This window comes from Dermacentor silvarum, chromosome 1, assembly GCF_013339745.2.
Source record: "Dermacentor silvarum isolate Dsil-2018 chromosome 1, BIME_Dsil_1.4, whole genome shotgun sequence".
Lineage (NCBI taxonomy): Eukaryota > Metazoa > Arthropoda > Arachnida > Ixodida > Ixodidae > Dermacentor > Dermacentor silvarum.
This window is the reverse complement of record NC_051154.1, coordinates 266,005,197-266,026,877: the sequence shown is the minus strand read 5'-3', so window position 1 is coordinate 266,026,877 and position 21,681 is coordinate 266,005,197. Positions and strand designations below refer to the sequence as shown.

The following is a 21,681-nucleotide window of genomic DNA, read 5'->3' as shown; positions in this document are numbered from 1 at the left end:
TCCCTTTTATTTGGCCACGCATTATTGGAGACGACGGACATAGGAAGACGTGTAATAATCACTGATAGAATGACTGAAACATGTGCCTTCAAGCGATTAATAAAAAAAAAGGGGGGGGGGGGGGAGGAGGTCCTTTGTAAATCTTTAAATTAGTTAATAAGCGACTATCAAAGAGCTATGTCCACAGCCGCTGCCGAGGGAAGTATCAGCTCCACTGCACTGTCTCCAACAAAAGCGGCGCTTGATATTTAGGTAGTTTTGACAAAGGCTCTTTTTGAATCCCTGCCTAGAATTGCCTACGCAGCAATGTGGCTAGAGCGCGTTTTTCAAGCCGAAACCGAGTTCCCTGTGCTATATTGTAGGTGGATGGTAGACTGTCAGAATGCGACCTCATTTACTCTCTCTTATGTTCCAAAACTTTCATTACAATAAATAGACAATTAATACGGATGTTTAATTTTTTTGCTGCCAACTGTTTCAACAAACAGAAAAGTGGTAGCTCCTGTTACTGCAAAACGTACTACTTAAGACGAGAGGGAGCATATTGCCGTACCAGGGAGATTGGTGTGCTGTAATGTCGTCTGGATTCGGAGAGTTATAAAACGGCAAGCTCCAATTGCGCAGTCGTATATATAGTGCTCTCGAGACCCTACGAATGGAAACGCCGTTCTGCAGCTAAGAAGGAACAGTTACGAAACGCGCCGATGTCATGTCACTGGCATGGCCTTGCACGAAACATATTAAGAAACTGCCGGTCACGAGTTGAAAAGAAAAAAAAAAAAAACCGTAACACGAATTTGCGCTGTCTGGCTTTGGCGGAGACGCTGACAGTTTTAAATTGTGGAAGCTTTCCTATTTTTTTAATCAGGAAATGAGAATATTGGCAAGCGCACTGCGCAACAGAGCACTGCAAGGGACTCGACCATTACATAATCAGTTGGCTGTGTTGCAACGGGCGTGACAAAAATACGTAGTTCTGTCAGAGAGAGAGAGCCTGTGAATAAAAATAAAGACCTGACCGATATTAGCGTTATTTTGCACTCTAGGTGCGTGCATACGATAACTTTCTATTTTACGGACACGAAATATACCGAGTGAAAGTGGAAGCACAATAGCGAGGCGCCTCAGGATCCAACTTCAAAACCAGGGCCCCAATTCACAAAAAAACGCTTACACTAGTATTGAATTAGTAAGCAAAAATTTCATCCAATCCTGAAGCTGGCATATTATTAGCGAAAGCGAACGGCCAGTGGCAAAGAGCACTTACGAAATAAAAGCTTTATGAATTCGGCCTCAGTTCTCGACTGCAATATCTAGTAGCTAAGGGCGAGCACATGTTTTATCACTCAGGCTGCCTTGAGCAGATGGCCTATTGCAGACAAAAGAAGAATAGCAATCTAAAAGCCGTTCGTGGTCACCGGCCTGTTGCCTGCAGCTGTTTACTGCTGCTGTTCACAACGCCTACATAGAAACCCGCAGGCCCGCACGTGGTCTTTGGCTGCTGCTCTAGGCTTTAGACAGAGTGAGGACGGGACATGATGATGATGATGATGTGGCTTTCCCCTTTGTATCGGGGGGGGGGGGGGGGGGCGCAAGTTTTGCACCCTAGCCGTTACATGCTGAGTACACAAAGAGACACCTGGTGGCAACACAGTGCTGTGCGCCACGGTTATTGATAGCAGTGCCTGAAGGAACTCATTGTAACCATCCTTATTATTTTCTTTCCTTTCGTTTTCTTCTTATATTCATCCTCCTTCTTGGTATTTTTAATGGGTGTGTCCGTATTTAGTTATTTCTAGTAATTTTTGCGCATCTTAAGCCTGCTAGCTCAGATTGCGGCAACCCGTTGCAAAGGGTACGGCCACCATCACCAAGAACTTTCAAAAGCTTTCAAGTTGTTGCACGAGAAAATTCAGAAACAAGATTGGCTTTCTTTTCTTTCTCAGGCGTCACCATATACAGGAAACCGCAAACGTCCCTAATGTACAAAAAATTACAGGCGCAGACGGTTTCGAGATGCGAAGGGTCGAGAACTAACTGGGGACCAGCTATTCAGTCGAAGTTTTCATATCCAGGTCGCTACTGCTAGATTATGTCAATAACCTTTAATCGACTGAGCTGACCGACAAGTAGTTGGTTGTCGATTTTCACTTCACAAAGGAAAGAGGAAGAACGCAAATCACTGCTAGCCGTAACGCAACTGTCTAGCTTGGGCTGCTCATGCCTGAATGGCTGCCAGCAGATGGATATGGAAGTAAAGTGCAGGGAGAAAGAGTGGCAGAGAGGAGAAAAAGCGGCAGGAGAAAAACTATATACTGTTATTTGATGAGACTAGCGACTATGTCGACATTTCACCCATAGCTCGCTCGCAAGTGCCGCGGCAACGTCTGTTAAATATGGAAGCCTCGGTCAACGTGTCCAGCCCTGCTGTCCCCGGGCCCATTCCCGGCAACGACGATATACTGATCACGCCCATAAGGAAGCAATACGAGAGTCCTTACTTTCTATATTTTGAACTCCCAAGACCCCCCCCCCCCCCCCCCTGCTGCATTGGATTCGATATCCATTCTCACGACTATTCAGCAATGTTGAAGGGACTCTTTCTTAGAAACACTAAATGAGCTTAGGCTGATAGGCCATTCTTTCGAAACTATTTTCGGTCATTTCGCGGTAATACAGGTTGATTAAAAGAAGAGAACTTGATTGTAAAAGTTCCATTCTTTGTTTAATTTTGCACCTAAACCCCAGTGCCGGAACGTCAGCGTGACGTCATAGGTTTCAAAGTATTTTCCCGTATTTCGATCATTGTTACTCAGTAAAAGTTTGTGAACGTTGGCATGTTCAATCTTTGGAATACAGCGCAGTCTTTACCAATAGAACATTAAGTATGCCCGAGCCGTCAAAGTCCATGACGTCACCGTGAGCAGGTGTGGGAACTTCATTCAAGGCGACATCGCCATCAGTGTTTCGTCATTGCGTCTTTTCTGGCATTGTATAAGTGTCATTTAATCATAAAGCTCAAATTATTTTGAAACTCTTTGAGACTAGAGTCCCAAAGAGACTCTTAATGAGTAGCGCTGAATTCACGACTAAAACTCAAACGTGCAGAATATATGGGCTTGTGTACATATCGCAGCTATTATAAGAGATCCTTGGTAAACTTAGGAGAAACATTCAATGAAGAGATGGGTATGTTTACGTTCCTTTACCTGTCGCATGTGGTTGGTTGGGCGTAGCATTTACGAATGCCTATACATTCCTAATAGGAATGGCCAAGAGTACGGCGTGCAATTTTTGTGGGTGTGACGACGCAACAGCCCTCCTTCTATGCCAATGCCAATCTTTCGACGCTCTCGACTCACTTCACATTCGAGGATCGCGGTTATTTACTTTCTTCAATGGGCGCACGTGCTGCTTCAACGCGATCACTATTTTTGCACTGCGATACGCCACATACAACAGTGTGTTTTTTTTTTTTTTTTTTTTTTTTTTTTTTTTTTTTTACAAAGAGAGAGGAAAAAAGAACGGCAAGGCAGTCAAGCGTCCAGACGCCTATCGGACACTAGGCGACATGTCTTGGAGTAAATTGTCTGAGCTAACGGCTTCCATTATCCTAAAAAGCTTTTATTTTTTATTCTTTTTTTTTTTTTTTTTGCGAGCGTGCGAGGCAGCGTATGACATTTGCGCGACGTCTCTAGCACAGAGAGCATTCGAGTTGTTTTTTAGGACCCGCTGTGGCAATCGCCTGTCCTTACTTTCTTCCGGCAAAAGCCGGTTCGAGCCTCCTCCACCAATAGGCTGGCTTTTCGACGGCCGTCACGCCAGTCTGTCAGTGTGAGCAGACACGTAAACTTTCGCCGCTTTAGCCACAATCGCGAAGAACAACCAACTCTTATTAACCTACTACCCAATTTCTGACCTTACCCCGAGATGCGGAAATGGGGTGACATCATTACGATAACACGTTGCGCGCTGGTGCACGCGCGCAGCGCGGAGGAAACATGCGCAAGGAGCACATGTTTTCTTCGCAGCTGCGTACGTGACGCTCGGCGTCGAGCAGCACGCGGTAACGCGTCAAAATAGACCCAAGTCGAAAGCATACAGTGTGTGCACGACGATTAACGATGAAATTAGCTGTCCTGAAGTGTCGCAATAACTCAGCGAAAAGCGCAGTGAAAAGTCAAGCAAGCGGAAAACGTTTAGAGGATGTACACAGCTGTGCACGTTGCCGTAACCCTGCGGCACGGCGAGAAAGCGTCCACCATGATCCAACACCACCACCTGCGTGCCAACCAGAGCGTAATCAACTCCAGTGCCATCGTCAGTACGTTTTCCTGGCGGCGCGTTCTTGTTTTTTTGCTTTGTTGTAAAGAAACCGCCGCGTTTCGGTTACATCATTACATGCGCGATGTATCTGGGGGGAAAGAAAGCACAGTACGCCTGCAGGCGCCAGTTGTCCGGTGTCACAAAATGCAGGCGCGACTCAAGAAACGCCACTGGAGACGGCGCAGCGGGAAATAAAAAGCGTGATAAGGAGGCGCCAGCAGTTCACAGGAAAGACAAGTCAGACTCACCGTTTCAACAACACATCCGCGAAAGCGCTGGGGCACTCGGGCTGTCGTACAAACTTGGGGCGATCCCAGGCTCTGGCGCAGCCGCTGGTTCAGAAGTCAGACAAGAAAAAGTGTTCACGACGGCAGCGACAGAGACGAGGCGCCGAACGGAGAGAGGCGGACGGCGTCGCCTTTTTTTCGCCGGGACGCCGGCACCACGAAGCTCTCTGGGCTCTCACTCGGCGGAGGTGCCAGCCGTGCCAGGCTCAGTTCATGGAATTCCTTCTCGGCTTCGCAGGGGCAAATAACACAGGCGTGCGCTCCTCTCGTGTCCAGTCCAACTTCACCGCGACGTCGGTGCTTGCTCCAAGTTTGGCGTCGACGACGGTTGCGGGGGCACGCACGCACTCACAAGCACACGTACTACACGGAGAGAATAGCGATCGGTTCCAACGTGGCCAGCAGGAGGGCAGGCGTCGAGCGCAGCTCGGGGCTTGCTGCTGCTGTCCAAGCGGCGGCGACGGCGGTGACTTGCTCGGGGAAGTTGAGAGCGTGGGGGGAACGGCGCCTGTTGAGGACGTTCTCCGCGAGGGGCGCCGTCATCGAGGCCGCCGTCTGACGTCATCGGCGCGGGGGGAGCCTGCCCTGCCTCTACGCCTGCACGCCTGCTGCCCCAGCACCACTCCGGCCTATTTGGCGAGGTTTTCTTTATTCCCCGTTGTCAGCCGCGCAGTACCTAGCATGGCTTCCCTCGCTTCCCCAGAGACTTCTCGTCGCGTGTGGAGAGATGCAGATAAACGATGGTCAGGGCGGCGCTGGCTCCGCGGAACCCTTGAGGTGTTTTCTAGGGCGCTGCCATGGCGGAGAGGCTCGCGATGTGCTCGCCGCGTTCGTGTAGGCGGCTCCATAATACGGCAGTGGATTGCAGAAGTGGTAAATGAAGTTTAGAACGAATAAATGTCAGGACAGCATCACTAAGATGTTGCTTGAAAGTTCCAAGTGGCAGTGTGTTTCACATAAATTAGTTATCATTGCTTTAATTTGGATGGGTGTCCTACCCACGGACGAGGGGCTTTTGGAGAAATCCAAATGTGTTCCTAGGTGAAGTTAAATCGAAATGGTTGGCATTGGCTCCAGATTGATGGCCCCGTTGTCAGAATTTCATCCATTCGATATTTAAATGCGTATTCTTGTGGGTGCGTTCTTGTAAAAAGGTTGCGAAGGTGGTTGCACATTATGTGTGTGCAGGCCCGTAGCCAGGGGGAGGGGGGGGGGGGTGGCTAGGGGCCCGCCCCCCCCCCCCCCCCCTGATATTTTGATCTTTACCGAAAATAATTTCTGAAAAATAGGTGCTGTCCTCAAATAGTCAAGGCCGCTCAGCAACTGCCCCCTCCCCCCACTCCCGAAAAAAATTCCTGTCTACGGGCCTGATGTGTGCGTGTGTGTGTGTGTGTGTGTGTGTGTGTGTGTGTGTGTGTGTGTGTGTGTGTGTGTGTGTGTGTGTGTGTGTGTGTGTGTGTGTGTGTGTGTGTGTGTGTGTGTGTGTGTGTGTGTGTGTGTGTGTGTGTGTGTGTGTGTGTGTTTGTGTGTTCTTTTTTTTTTTTGTCGAATAGGTTGCTGCGGTAGGCGAAAAAAAGCATGCTAAAGCAGATTTTAATACTACTGTTACGATCCGCTGCAGCAAAATAAGGCTCGGCTTAGAAACATCCATCGTCACCGGATTCCTTTCTTGTACCTACCTCCTAGTACGGCGCGCCTGAACGCCCGTCGGAAAGCATGAGGCGACCGGTAATATCCTCATTGTACCGCACCCTTCTTGTCGTGCGCACTCTTTTTATACGAGAGATAATTGCCCTCGAGCGTCCCCTGCACTCCCGTCCCCAAGGGCTGCAAGTCAGCATACAACCTGGAGCATTAGCGGAAAACCTTTCTGCCTGGCGTTCTCCCGCAGAGGAGGAAGCCGGCGAACGGGGCCCAAGGACCTGCCAGAGACCGCGCCCCCACCTCGGATACCTTAGCACAAGAAGTATTTGCAACGACAACGCCACTGTTAAAGAGAGACCGCTGACGCCACGAGCTTGTAAATATTTTGAAGCATGGGCTGTTTTTTTAATGCGATTAGCATTATCGATAGACCGATCTATATAACTATGTGTATAACAATTTCCCCACCAAGTTGGCTCACAGGGTGTCCAAGGTCGAATTGTGCTGTGTTGTTGAGGGAACAGGGTTCCAAACCAACCGTCCGATCAATTTGGGTCACTGTGTGTGGCAATGTGTACTGCGTGTGTTCTGTGTGTGGTGCTGTGTCTTCAACGAACCTCTTCGACGCCAATTTGGCTCACTGGGTATGCGCCGATCTTCGATGAGCCTCTTTGACGTCAACTTGGGTAATTATAGTACGTGCCACTGGATATATATGCCGCTCTACAATGACACAAATGATCCTTTAGATTTATCCTATGCTCGGTGGAATCTAACCCGCGCCACGCGAGGACTTTACGGCGGCGTCACTATAAATGGCGCAGCTTGTGTATAGTTAAGAAGCGCGAGAGAGGAGCCCGGATGCGTACGCGTTTCGGCGTTGGAATTACAGTGTATCGCTACATTGATTCAATGCTATAATCGCATTAATGTCGGTATTCATCGTAAGGTGGGTACTGCCAGATTTTTTTTTCTTTTCTTTACCAAATTAAAAAAAAAAATCACCTGTCGAGCGGGCCTCCGCCGGCTAGTCCCTCAGGACCTCAATAAAAGTTCATTGTCTGTCTGCCTGTCTGTCTGTCTGTCGTAGACATCACAATTGTAGTTCTTGAGCTGGATTACTCGAAGGGGAGGACATTTTTTGTACAAAAAAAGATCGATACGCATAATCAACAATTCAACAGAATCTCAGGAATTGAGGTGACAAATTACTTAACGGCATATATTCCAATTTATAAATTGTATCCGGTGAGTCCACAAGGCGATGTATGCACTTGGAACGATTTCTCAGGACGGTTCCAGTTTCGAGATATTAATTGTTGCGATAAAGTTTTGTACTTTTATTTTTGCTAATGGGTGTTGTCTCAGATTAAAGATAATAGTTTTAGAAATAGAAATGGTGTTTTTTTTTTTATTACTTGGAACTGGTGTACTCTTTGCACTGCGTTTCAGAGTCCTGTGTGAAAGTTATGAGCACTATTGTAAAGAATATTATAATTCTGTAATTAACAATGTACGGACTGCATAGCATTCAGTTTTTCTTTTTTGTTTTTGTTGCTGTTTCTTTTTTTATGTGTACGTTCATGTCTGATTGTACGCAGCTGCCTTGTAGATGTTTATGGGCTTAGTCATGCTGTTGATTCAGCTTTTAGCCTGTATCCCTTTCCCGGATGTTTTCTGGAACAAATAAACGTGAATTGAATTACCGAAGTGTTCGACGAAATACAACGGGGGTCCAGTTAATCTTGTGTTTCAATGCATAAAACAGTGTTATGTTAAAAAAGTAAGTATAGGACAACACTAGAGCATATATATCCAAACCGATGCCATCCTTGGAATCGGTTCCAACCCAGTAAGCCTTGGCTACTCACCGGCTGCATTTCGGAAATCGCCATACGTGCCGTGAAGTAGTTAGTTGTAAACTTATTTTGCGAATTTATGCTAATCAGTAAATTATGCATTTCGATTTATCGTGCAATTTACGTCCACCTCTTCGAGCAATCCAGTTCAAGGATTATAACGCGTGCTATCTGCCGCAGGCAATTTTTATAAATTCTGAATAGCCTAAACAAATAACCTTATTTCCTTATGTTTTACTTTTTTTCGTCACCGATGCTCGACGTCACTTCACTCTTGCTGTAAATCCTCACCCAGCTACTACATACCACTTCCACGGCCGCTGGACCTTTTTTTCTTTCTTTTTTTTTTTTTTAATCCAGCGGCCGTGCCACTGCTCTGATGTCGGCGTTGTCACGTTTGTTGAGGCATGGGCAAGTGCTGTACTATTCTAACACTGAGCAAAAAAGACAAAAAGAAAAGCGGTTGCTCAATTTGCGTCCCTGAAGGGGCAGAGGCTGAAGTCTTTCGTGCGTGAGTGCTCTTTGTCACTGGCCGGCCGTCTTCGGAATTCTAGCGTAAGAGCTTTTTGTGAATACTTTTTTGTGAAATATACAAAGATGTGGGGCAGTCGGAGGAGTCACTAGAAATGATCAAAGTTGCTGTAATTCTAATGGGCCGCATAGCCGACGGAGAGAATATACATGTATAAACAGATAGTCTAATGAAAACGAAATGTGAGATCTGAAGAACAGTCTGGACGAATACGCAGCACATTGAACAGCGAGAAAAGCTAAAGGGTGGTGGTCAATCAGGAAATGAACAAGGAATAAACAAAATACTGAGGCACCCGCTAAAATACCTTGCAAATGGGTGAGATTACCTTCAAGCTCTAAGAATGGGACTAAAAATTGTGACCTAAGCCTTGTACAAACAAGCAAGCAAACAAACAAGCGAACGAACAAACAAACAAACAAGCAAACAAAATGATCCTTGTGTAAAGGAGAACCCAGTCAAAGCCACCACGCAAAGCACCTCGTTATCCGCGTGCAAGGCCTCCAAGATTGGGGACCCGCAAGCTTCCCGATCTCAGAGGCCATGTCAGGTGTGTCTTGCATAATTATTATGATTGATTCATTCACGGGATTCAACGTTCAAAAGCAACACTGGGGCTATGAGAGAGGCCGTAGTGGAGGGCTCCGGATTAATTTTGACCACCTGTTGTTCTTAATTACCACGCACCTATTCCTGGCGACAAATTTCTGTGGCAGCAGGCCAAGGCTACGGAGCCGACGCACGTAGCCTTGACCATGCTACCACAGAAAGTTGTCACCAGGTTAGCGAGGATCGGGAGATGCAACTAGCTCTCCTCGACCAGGCACGGCGGACCGCTCAAGCCAGTGGAGCCCTGGACTAGGGGCTCCACCCACCCGCTCCCTACACCTGTTATTTTTAATAAACGTTGTGATATATATATGTCACCAGGTTTACATCTAAGTACCCGCGCATTTTTGCACTTTGCCCTCATCAAAATGGGGACGCGAGTGAATTACTGAGTAGGGTCTCGCATGTTCTGCTTGCAATGAAGGGCGCTACGGAGCGCAAGCTTCTTCATGCTTCTTCAGATGGCGGAGGTGCCTCACCATCAAGGACCTTCCAGGTGTTCTGCAGGTGGCCCTGAAATTTTCGCAAAGTTTCTTATGAGCATAGAGCTTCCTAGAAACATCACCAGATGGAAGTCCGGCACTGTGATTGCAAATGCCATTGTATGCTTAAAATCGGATATCTTGTCGGGGTTGGAAGTTAACCAAAGATCAGTAGGCCGGTTGGCTTTGGGAGCCCACGGTAAAACCACAAATGAGGCTGTGCAAGGTGACGTGGGTTGGACCTCTTTTGAAGTCAAAGAAGCACAGAGCAAAATTAGTTTTGAAGAAAGATTCCGTAACATGGATCAAAATACGGCAGAAGTGCAGAAGTATCTGTATCTGAAAAGCGTGGACACAGAATGGATGAAGAGGTCAAGAAAGTTGGCAACCAAGTACAGGATAATCGAAACTGTAAATAGACAACCAGGAGTCATCAGAAAGAAAGTGAGAGAAATAAAGACCGTGAATTGGATGCAAAGAATGGAAACAAAAAGGACCATGAAGATTTACAAGAATGAGAAGAAAGAAATTAGAAAGGAAAATCTGTACGATAACACAAAGGGCGGTGCCTTGCTATTTGAGGCTCGAGCCGGTTGCCTAAGGACCAAAACATACCGGAGGAAATATTCGGAACTAAATGAGGCATGTGTATGCTGCAGTAACGATCCGGAGACCACTCAACACATCCTAATGGAATGTGGAGGCATTAACCCAGTGAGAACAGTAGGTAACGTACCCTTCCAGAAGCGCTTGGGTTTAAAGTGGACGGAAGCATCAACCGGTCAACAGTCGATATCAGCAAGAGACGTTTAGAGTATTGGTGAAAAAAAAAAAGCAGTGAAGAGATTGATACGACCTGATTTGATCTCTTAGTCATAGGTTGAGGTACAAGGTAGATATTGAGGAAAAAAAGTATTATAGAAATGTATACAACAATGCTAGATAAAAAACATGTATAGCACACCTGATGAAATCACGCAGGCTTGGTAACTATTTGTCACCGCCCCATTTCAAAGGGGAGGTCATTAAATCATCATCATCATCGTTCAGCCACCATAGGAACGATAGGTAGGACATGGCTTTGTCTAATAAATTCTAGAATAGTTCATTGTTGGGCTAGTTGGTTTTCCATTCCTTCCTTCGAATAAACAGTTGTGAGTAGCGCTTGTCTTTGTCTCCCTTGCTTGTGTCTGTGTTTTATTGCGCTAAGTTACTTGTTCAGTTTTGTCTAACAAGTTTTGTCATTTTGCGTTCAGACGTTTCTATAGCGTTTTTATTATACTTTATTTTAACACGAAAGTGTTTTATCCCAGGTTTCACGACTTATTTCCGGCAACGGATGTGACAGTCGCCATCTAGGAGCGTTGAAACGAAGCCCTGCATTGTGACACTAACGAGCGCCGACAGGGCACGCTTCGGTAGTCCTAGCACAGCGGAGGATCCAACGCGGTGTAGCCTTAGAATAAACAACCAAGTATAGCCTCGTGCGTAGGTTTATACAATAATTATAAAATAAATAATCATACAATAAAAGCATTGTTAATATTGTCCGACGGCAGGATTCGAACACAGGAACTCTAGAATAGAAGTCCGATGTTGAAACCATCCCGCCACGGACGAACACCTCGACACGCGACATAAAACGCCCTTATGAATTTATCACGGTGAAGTCGGTGCATTGAGACTCTTGGCGCATTTCGATTTGGCCACCTCGCCAAGCTGAACCGTTGTGATTAGTAGTGATTGTGCGTGTTCGCAGCGTCTTCTGCACTTCGGAAAGTATACATTGCTAGGAAATTTACGACAATGAATGCATATGAAGCGCAATAAACAAAACCACAAGAACGTCTAAATCCACAAGCACGAAGATCAGACAAATCCATGTACTTCCCATCATTCCCATGGTGGCTGAACGATTGCAACGCCAGAGTATGTGGCCCTATGTAGGCAGTTACCGCACATGGTTTAGCCATATAGATGTTCTGTGGTTTGGCTTTCGCGTCGGATTAGCCTATGGCGCCTCGTCGCCTACGGATTGCGGCTTCAACGTGCATCAGCAGTGCATCGCCTACAGCTTCGCTTGCGATGGCACCACCTAAGACAACTGCTGCGCTAAAAGGCGCAGAAAGGCAATGACGTTGCCGGGCGAAACTCGCTTTGCTCCGGCGAGAGGCACGCCAGCGTGAAGCACAATCGCTTCGCGCGTTCGCGGCGCACGCGGGCCAACTCTGCCACTGGCATTTCTGCAGCTGCGCGCGCCGCAGCTCGACTGGCTGCCATAGCCACTACGGAGCCGGAACAGAATGCTCGCACCTTCGCAGAAGCCACTCGCCAGAAGAACGGCGCTCGCCAACAGGACGCCGAGCACCAACAAACCCACGACATGGTCGCCGGCCCGCAAACAGTGCGCCTTTCGCTGCAGCGGACTGTGAGTTCACGAAGCAAACATGCAACAGCTTCTGTGAAGACACGTTTCACTTTCGCGTTCTACCGATTCCTATGAAAGAGGGGTCAACCATATTTTTTCTACATACTATAGGTATCACAGTTTTCTAAACGCAGCAAGGCAGTAAGTCTCTGCGCACATGCATGTTAATTGCGAAATGTTGCACTTCTAACGCGATATTTTGTTGAACGTGTTCAATTTGCAAACTGGCAAATGCGTTCGAAGCAAGAAGGAGGAAGTTTAGGCAAATGCAGGTTGCAGGTAAATGCAGGTACTGCAGGTTGCTGCCGCATTTCGAACCGCGCCGGATTTCGTTACGATCGGTCAAGGGGCGGTGGTCCTGTTCCTTTCAAAGACGCTTGCAGCAGCATTATCATGCCACCTGGCTACAAGCAACTGTCTGGATGCACCACCAGCCGTCACTGACGACAAGCGCCTCAACGATACGAGCTGCATAGCGATTGATATGCCGGAGACCTTCGAGCGTCAGAGACCACGTGACCACGGCCTACCTTACATAAGCGCGCGACCACATGCTTTCGTGGGATTTGGAGCCGGCACGCTGGCCGACATGAAACTCACGCTTCTGTTGGTACTGCAGGTTAGTGTTCGCTATCCCTTTCAAGTACGTAGACAACCTAGTGCACTGCCGGCTCCTCCCACAACGGCATGTGTTGCCTGTAATTGCAGTAAGCGACTGAGAGAGCAATCTCTCCGTAGAAGGTTTCGTTTTTTTGCTAATTGGGTATTGTTTTTGATTTTACTATTGTTGCTTTCCGGTGATGTGGAGCTCAATCCTGGTCCCCTGAGTGAATCAGAACTAGAATTGCTCAAAAGTTTACAGGCCGGTCAGAGCACCATCATGAACAAGCTCGATGCCATCGAAGCAAAATTTGCGAAACATGAAGCTATGCTCGCCGAAATAAAAGGCAAATTGGGAACAGCTGAAGAACGGAAACGCACTCAAACTGCTCACAAAGGAAGTTAAGGAACTGCAAACAAAAAGTGTCGACCTTGAAAATAGAAGTCGAAGGACTAATCTTGTTTTTTATGGTATTAAGGATGACGAGGTAGAAACGTGGGATCAGTCAGAAGAACTGATTAAAGGTATCTGTCAGACCCATCTAGCAGTAGAATTGAAGCCTGTGCAACGAGCACATCGTGTCGGTCGATACAACAAGTTTAAACGACCGATTGTTGTTAGTTTTTCCTCCGACAAGGAAAAAATGGACGTCCTTAAAAACGCTCGAAAATTCAAGGGGTCTGAATACAGCGTGGATCAGGATTACTTACCAGAAACACGAGATATCCGGAAAAGATTATGGAAATACGCTAAAACGGAATTAACAGGCACCAGCAGTAAGGTTAAACTTAGTTTTGACAAGCTGATTGTCGACGGTAAGGCCTTCACCTGGGACAAAGTCAAAGAGGGAGTTGTTCCAGTCCTAAAAAAGTGACACCCTGCTCGCAAGACGACCTCTGCCTCATGCAATCTAACAGCCGTTGTTGTAAACTGTAGAAGCATTGTGAACAAAGTGGATGAATTCGCGGGCCTCATCGAATCTATGAAGGCTGACATTGTGTTTGAGATGGAATCGTGGCTGATCCCGTCCATCAGTGATAGTGAGGTGTTTCCAAACCACTTTACCGCTTATCGAAATGATAGGGCACGCACAGGCGGAGGGGTGTTATTGTTAGTTCGTTCTTTTTTACAGTCATCTTTGTTTGATATCGGACATGATGACGTAGAATCAGTCTGGTGTAAAGTTACCCTCGATAATAATGCTTCATTTATTGCTGGAGCATTCTATCGCCCGCCAAATTCTGATGCGTCTACGTTGCAGCGACTGTACGAGATTGTCTCAAATACATCAGATAAGATAATACTTGCCGGCGATTTTAACTTGCCAGACTTCATCTGGTCTAACGAAACCGGTATTACTATGACTGCCTGTCGTGCAAATTTAGAAATGAAAAACATCGTTGACTCATTCGGCTTCACCCAATACGTGAGTGCGCCTACACGCAATAATAACATATTAGACCTGTTGCTTTGTAACTCACCAAATGTTGTAGATTTTGTCACTTGTATCCCTGGTATCAGTGACCATCTTGCTGTCGTGGCTAACATTAAATATGCGATTAAACGACCCAAGCCAACCCAGTCGAGGAAGGTATATTTTTTTGATAAGGGTGATTACTCTGCCATTTCCCAGGAATTATTCACGCATTTGCGTGTTTTCGACTGTCTTGGCGAGAATGCTGATGTTATACAACTGTGGTCTCTTTTTAAAACTAAAGTGATAGAACTGACGGAAAAGTATGTGCCGAGTATTGATTCAGTCAAGCTAAAAAAGTGCAAGAAGCCATGGGTGACGCCTAAGATTTTGAGATTAATAAGGAAAAGAAGACGAGTATATAATACATTTAAAAGAACACAAAGTAGTTATCAGTTCAACAGATTAGTCGAGGTAACTAATGAATATGAAACTAAAGTACGTACTGCGAAAGATCAGTACTTCAATCGACTCAGTGCCAGTATGAAAACGAATCCAAAGCTTTTTTGGAAATACGTGAAAGAATGCGGATCTGACTCAACCGCAGTAAATGAGATTGTTCACAATAATCAGGTCTTATCCGATGATAAAGCTAAGGCATCTTGTTTTAATAATTTTTTTCATTCCGTATTTTTACCTAGAACAAGCTTCGAAAATTACGTGAGAGGACTGAGTCAGTAATGCCATCTGTAGAACTCAATGTGAATGGTATCGAATCCTTGTTAAAAAGTATAGATGAAACCAAGGCCCCTGGTCCAGATGGTATTTCTCCCCGCATATTGAAGCGCTGTGCCTGGCCAATCGCATCGTACTTTTATCTTATGTATAGTAAATCTCTTTCTACTGGAGTGTTGCCTGAGGACTGGAAAATGGCACATGTGGTATCTGTTCATAAGGGTGGTTCAAAAAAAAGATGTAAACAATTATAGGCCCATTTCTTTAACATCCACCTGCTGTAAAATATTAGAGCACATTTTGTACAAAGATATAATGAAACATTTAGTACAACACAGATTACTAATTGATTATCAACATGGTTTTCGCAAGGGACTGTCCGGCACAACACAGTTGATTGAGTTCTATCATGACTTAGTGCGTGAGGTGGATGATAATGGGCAAATAGACTGCGTTTTTTTAGACTTTAGAAAGACGTTCGACGTTCTGCAACTGGATCGCCAATTACTTGTCGCAGCGTCGACAATGTGTAGTACTGAACGGTACTACTCCTCCTTGGGTCGAGGTCACATCAGGTGTTCCCCAGGGTTGCGTTTTAGGGCCACTTTTATTTTTAGTTTATATTAATGATATTGCTGCCGGGATATCTTCACGTTTGCGTTTGTTTGCCGACGACTGCGTCGTGTACAGAAAAATAACAAGCGAACGAGACTCTATTGATTTGCAGACTGACCTTACTAAAATTCTATCATGGTGTGAGAAGTGGAAAATGCAACTAAATGCGAAAAAATGTGTTCATGTGTCTTTCACGAAAAAAAAATAAAAAAATTGAAGCCTGTTATTTTTTGACTAGTGATATTATCAACCAGCAATTGTATAAATATTTGGGTGTGACGTTTTCGAGTGATTGTTCCTGGAATGCGCATGTGAATAATGTAGTTACAAAAGCTGCCAGAGCGCTAAACTTTATTCAACGTAATCTCAAATACTCACCATTTATACTAAAAAACACTGCTTATATTTCTTTTGTTCGTCCTATCTTGGAGTATGCGTGTTGTGTTTGGGACCCTCGCCGGAAAACCTTGATTGACAAAATCGAGAGATTACAGAATAGAGCGGCAAGGTTCGTTCTGGGGCGGTACAGGCGAGGGGAGAGTTGCACTCAAATGAAAAGCGAGCTACAATGGGAAGCGCTCTCCTCTCGCCGAAGAAAACTGCGTTTGAAATTGTTATTCCAAATATACAATAACAAGACCGGAATTAATAGAGACACTTATCTTAAACCACCGCATTATATATCTAAAAGAACTGATCATGACCTTAAAATTCGAGAATACCGGACCAGAACGAACCTCTATGCTAATTCCTTTTTTGCTCGAACAGTAACAGAGTGGAATCAATTGTCTTGTGACCAAGTGTGCTGTGTTAATGAACATTTGTTTTTTTCCAAGTTGTAACCCCCCTGCTTACACGCCTTTGTGCAAAGCGGGGTATCTCTGAATAAAGAATAAAGAATTCCACAACGCATTCTCGTAAATGAAACTTCAAATTTTCTTGCTGAACACCATCTGCTCTTATCTAAGGTGCTGAAAATTGTGTTATTCAATACACATGATTCGTGATGTTCTTCTTGGACAGATATATATATATATATATATATATATATATATATATATATATATATATATATATATTTAAATATTGCAGCAGTGATATATGCCGGAGGTCTTAGGAGCCTCGGTACTGGGCCTTTTAATAGATGCCGCCGCTAGTGCGTCTACTGACTCGTTTAAAGTAAGTCTCTCGTGCCCTGGTACCCATACCGAATGGACGCGGCGTAAATGTTGGGGGATAGATGAATTAAATTCTCGGAGAATGATAGACGAATTGGGCACTGACAGAGCTGAACAAACGGACAAGGAGTTGGTTATGATTACGGCTGACTAAATAGATGTCGGCTGTTTTCGTAGGGCTAGAATGATCGCCAATAACTTTGCTTGAAATATTGGTGTAAAGTCGGGCAGTCGAAGAGTGAAAGACAAATTTAATGATGGAGACAAAATTCCCGCTCCTGCTTTCTCTTCACTGACAGAAGCATATATGGCTACTACTGTATTTATTTGGAAGTTCCCAAGGTGGTCATTTCACATACGTTTTAGGTGTCTAATAGGCTGCAGCATTCTGCCTAGCGTTATTAGGAATTATATAATCGGATTCAACACTTATTGCTGCAGTAGGTAAATTTGGGAAGACCACATCACGGATTAATACTTGTAATGGTTCTAATAGCTTCTGCCCAAAAAGGGGACAATGCAGTCGACACCATCGATTCTCAAAGAATGCAGTCGGCTCTCGAATGAACACATAGTAGGAGCGTCTCTGGGGCAAAGCATAGACGTTTAGTGATGTTTGAACTGTCAGCATCCGAAATCGAGTTTCAAGAGAAGGCAGGTGAGTTTCACGATAAGTATTGTTATTCACGACAGATTTTGGAAGGCCAAGACATACCCGTAATGATTCGCGTTCCAGAAGAACGAGAGGGCGTAATTTATAAGTAGGATCTCCAGAAAATAACACGCAATCAAACTCTGAAATAGGGTGGACACGCATACAATAAATCATCAGCATAGTCTCTTCCCTGCGCATTCCAAAACGACTACTGCTGACTCTTCATAGTAAACCCAACAGCACGTGCTCCTTTAGACGCGATGCATTCCATGTGTGTCCGCCAATTAAGTTTTTCTATATAAATCAATCTCAGCTATTTTAATGATCGTACCTGTAAAAATATATCCTGACCACACGTTAGTGTTATTCCGATGGGAAAAGTTAAGAGGACAGCAATAATTGCGCTTTTGTTGCCATTTAGCAATATTTCTATTGCTTCAAGACACATTTAAATCTCATTCAAATACGACTGCAAAGTTTTATGCAGGGTATGTATATCATTTGACACGTAAAAAAAATGCGACGTCGTCAGCGTATTACCCGCACATCATGGTGTGTGGGAATATGACTTAGTGAAATATGAAATAATACGGGGGAGAGTACTGCGGCTTGATGAGTACGTCTGTTTTGATAGCAATAACCGTTTTGATAGCAATAAAATGTACGTCCGCTTAGGAAATTATGAATTCATGCATATTATATACTGTAAGAGATTCACGCTTTCAAGTTAGTTAAGATGGTGTGTTCGACACTGCCATACGCCTAGCACATCAACGCGTATAGCGGCGCAGCGCGGAAGGACACGAAGACTTATTTTTCGTCTTTCTGGAGTGGCATTTTCACTCACGCATGATTTAGACGCTCTCACCTGAAAGAGAGAAGAATAAGTTGAACGGATATGTTCGATTTCCTCGGCTTCGTTGTCTGTTGGCTTTCTGTGGTTGTAACTAACAAAAATATCGAGCCCCTCGGGTCTCCTTATCCTTCTCGCTGTTTGCATATAGCGATCAGTCTCGACTTTGGCAGCCTTGATGCCAACAGGTAGCACACGCAGGTTTATTGTCCAGTAGCCTGGCGCTCACGTACTGCGTGACGCCTGCATATCACCTGTCTCCGATTAACATTGTAGCGGAATTTGGTAACATTCCAATCTGGATGAATCCATGCATTTCTAATGTGAAAATTTATAAATTTAAGCAAATCCTGGGTAGACAATTCGAATATTATTTTTATCAATGCTATAGCTATGCCATCAGGACCTGAAGCTGGCAGTGACGTTACCACTTTCATTATTCATTTATTCTAATGTGACTGCTATGAATTCTTTAGCTTGCTCAGGCTCCGGCATATGATATGGTAGAAGTTATGCAAATCGATATTCGAAAACACCCGTGTACTTAGCTTTAGGTGCACGTTAAAGAACCCCAGGTAATCCAAATTTCCGGAGTCCCCCACTACGGCATGCCTCATAATCAGAACTGGTTTTGGCACGTAAAACCCCATAATTTTTTTTCCTCTAAGCCTTTTGAATCTCCTCCACTGACTCTCCAATTCAGTGGAAGTTAAACTAGCGGATTCTACATTTACTGGTGCTGAAACAATCTTTTTTGACCGCAGAAAAGTAAATGGGGATTTTTTTAATAAGTTAAACCTGGATATAACGAAATTGACAAATTCCCGAAAAACTTCGTTATAAAGAGGATTTCGTTATATGCAGGTTCGGCACGAAAATTCAAAAAAGAAACGCTTGCCGTATTGACTCGATTGTAACGCGCACCAGTTTTCCGTTACCAAAAGAGACGAAAAAAATGCTTTACAGTACCGCGCACCTCATGCTTTCATACAGAAATACAACTATCGCTCAAGATTTACTCCCAATACACTAAAGTTGCGATGAACAAAAAAATACCGTGGATGCGTGTCGTTTCGCACAAGCGCGAGGCGTCGGAAACGAAGAGCGAGCGACACGATGGCGTCGTAGCGTCGTAAAGTGTCACCTAGTGTCAGGTTAGTGAAGTGAAGCGCAGATACTTGCGCAGTAACCAAAGAGTGGCGCTGCCAGCGCGGTGAAAAAAAAAACGTTTTTTTTTTTCGTTCGGCAACATCAACTGGAAAATGAGAGTGCCGGCTTGGCGGGCTAGTAGTAGTAGTGATTTTACTGAAGAAGAAAATGACGCTTATTTCTGCTGCCCAATAGGGAGCAGGGCGCAGCATCAGGGGAAGGGGAACAAGGATAAAAAGATGTTAAAAGAAGGCAAGAGAAGTAGAAGCAGCAAGAGCCTCACCCGATCATGGATGAGGCTGGTGATATAAGCGGTGGCCTGCTGGTGGCGAGCGCTTAGCGATGGGCGGTGATCCCGCTAAATTCCCCAAACTCCAAAAGGCTGTGGAGAGCTCGGAGGTGGGGAGGCGACGGGAACAGGAGGTCGCTGGTTGTCGCAGCAGGTAGACCCTGTTGTCTGTAGGCAGTGATGACCCTTGAGCGGTCCTGTGCCAGCGCTGGGCAAGCACAGAGAAGGTGCTCGAGGGTCTCGGGGTCGCCGCAACGTTCGCAGGCCGGTGAGGTGGAGCGTCCCTTGGCGTGCAGCCGCGCCGCCGTCCAGACACAGCCCATGCGCAGTCGAAGCAACGTTGCGAGTTCCCTCCTGGTAAGGTAACACTCTCTAAGTGGCCTGGGACCATTGCCGTTTGCCACTCTGGCATCCGGGTGGACGATTGTGAGCAGTTTTTTCAGGCGCTGCCTCGAAAAATCCGAGGAAGCGACTGCTCGTATGAGCGGCACTTCAGGATGGTGGGCGGTTTGGACGAGGGTGTCCGCTGCCTCATTACCGGCTATTCCCACATGGGAAGGTAGCCAGTGAAACGAGATGGTGACCCCCGCGGCAGCCAATGCTGAGAACTTCGAGCTGAGCAGGGCCCCCGTAAGCCCTGATTGGCGGTGGTTGATTAGGCTCTGGAGCGCTGGCTTCGAGTCGCAGAGCACTGCCACCGGTTGCCCAGGAAGGTCCTCAGCCAGGACATCGGCGGCTAGGTGGAGCCCCGCTAGTTCTGCCGCGGTGGAGCTAGCAGCGAAGTGGATCCGACATTGTCTGTTGACCGCCCTAGCCGGGATGGAGCAGGCTGCAGCGGCCGATCCATTCGCCAGGACTGATACATCTGTGTAGACCAGCAGACTTCCTTCCAGCGCCTCGTGGAGTTTGCAGGCTGCAGCCTGTTGCAGTGCTGCAGCTGGTGTCTGTCGTTTAGTCGCTCCATCGAATATGAGGTGGACGTCCGCTGGTCGATGGTGTGGTGTAGGCAGCGCGATTGTCACAGGGGGGTCCATGATCACCTGCTCGTACAGCAGGCAGAGACCTCCCATCCGTGAGGACGGCTGGCTGCGGAGTCTAGCCAGCAGGACTCCGCCATCCCGAGCACGATGAAGGCGGTCAATGTGCCCAAGGGCGCGTTCGAGCATCCTCAGCGAGAGTGGCCATTCACCAGCCTCTACCAGTGTTGCAGCGACCGGTGAATACTTTGGGAGCCCCAGGATGCTCCTATATATAATAGCACCTCTGTGCAGACTCTCCAGCTGCTCTCTCCTGGCCGGTGTGAGTTGACCAAAGGAAGGGCATACAAGAGCACGGACGTTACTGCGGCCTGGTTCAGCCACAACGCCCGCTTTGTGTTGCAGCCACGGCCATGTTGCTGCAGCTTGCTGACAGCTCCCTGCACCCGGCACAGCTTTGTAGTGGCGGCTTTGGCAGCAGGAATCCACATGAACCGGTTGTCAATGGCGAGCCCCAGGTAAGTGACCATTTGCTTCCAAGGTAGGGCACGGCCAGCAATCTTCAGCTGCTTTGTGTAGCGTCGAGCTGAGGCCTGTGGATGAATCAGCATGGCCTCGGTCTTGGCTGTGGAGACGGTGAGGCCTAGAAGTGACCATGGAATGCGGTCACCGCATCTAGTGCCCGTTGTAGCGAGCACCGAATGGATGGCATGGACTTCCTCGGGCCCCGGGTCCAGAGTGCCACGTCGTCGGCATAAATGGAGCAGTGAACAGGGAACCGTGGGTCCGCCGGGATAGATGCGGGTAGGCCCGCGAGAGCCATGTTGAACAGGAAAGGGCTGAGCATCGATCCCTTTGGGACGCCAGTCGTGATATCCCTGGGCTCGCTAAGTTCCTGTCGAACGCGCACCCGGAAGGTTCTGCCTGTCAGGAAAGCGGAAACAAAGCGTCTGAGGCAGCCGCTCAGGCCAAGGCGGTATAGGCAGGCCTCGATGACCGCGTGCGGAAGTCCATCAAAGGCACTCTTGACGTCCAGAAGCACCAACAT

At 46.5% G+C, this 21,681-nt stretch overlaps 1 protein-coding gene across 3 annotated transcripts in view; it reads right to left on the bottom strand.

Annotated features, from left to right (window-relative positions):
• LOC119437139 (phosphatidylcholine:ceramide cholinephosphotransferase 2) overlaps positions 1 to 5,098 on the bottom strand; it is a 218,703-nt gene extending 213,605 nt beyond the window's left edge. For 2 of the 3 annotated variants that reach the window (XM_037704206.2, XM_049660315.1), the window contains exon 1: positions 4,575 to 5,097. The gene's annotated coding sequence lies outside the window, so the exon portion shown is untranslated. Of the gene's footprint in view, positions 1 to 4,574 lie in introns of all 3 variants that reach the window. The other variant, XM_049660316.1, reaches the window with a different exon arrangement.
• Between the last annotated feature and the right edge of the window lie 16,583 nt (positions 5,099 to 21,681).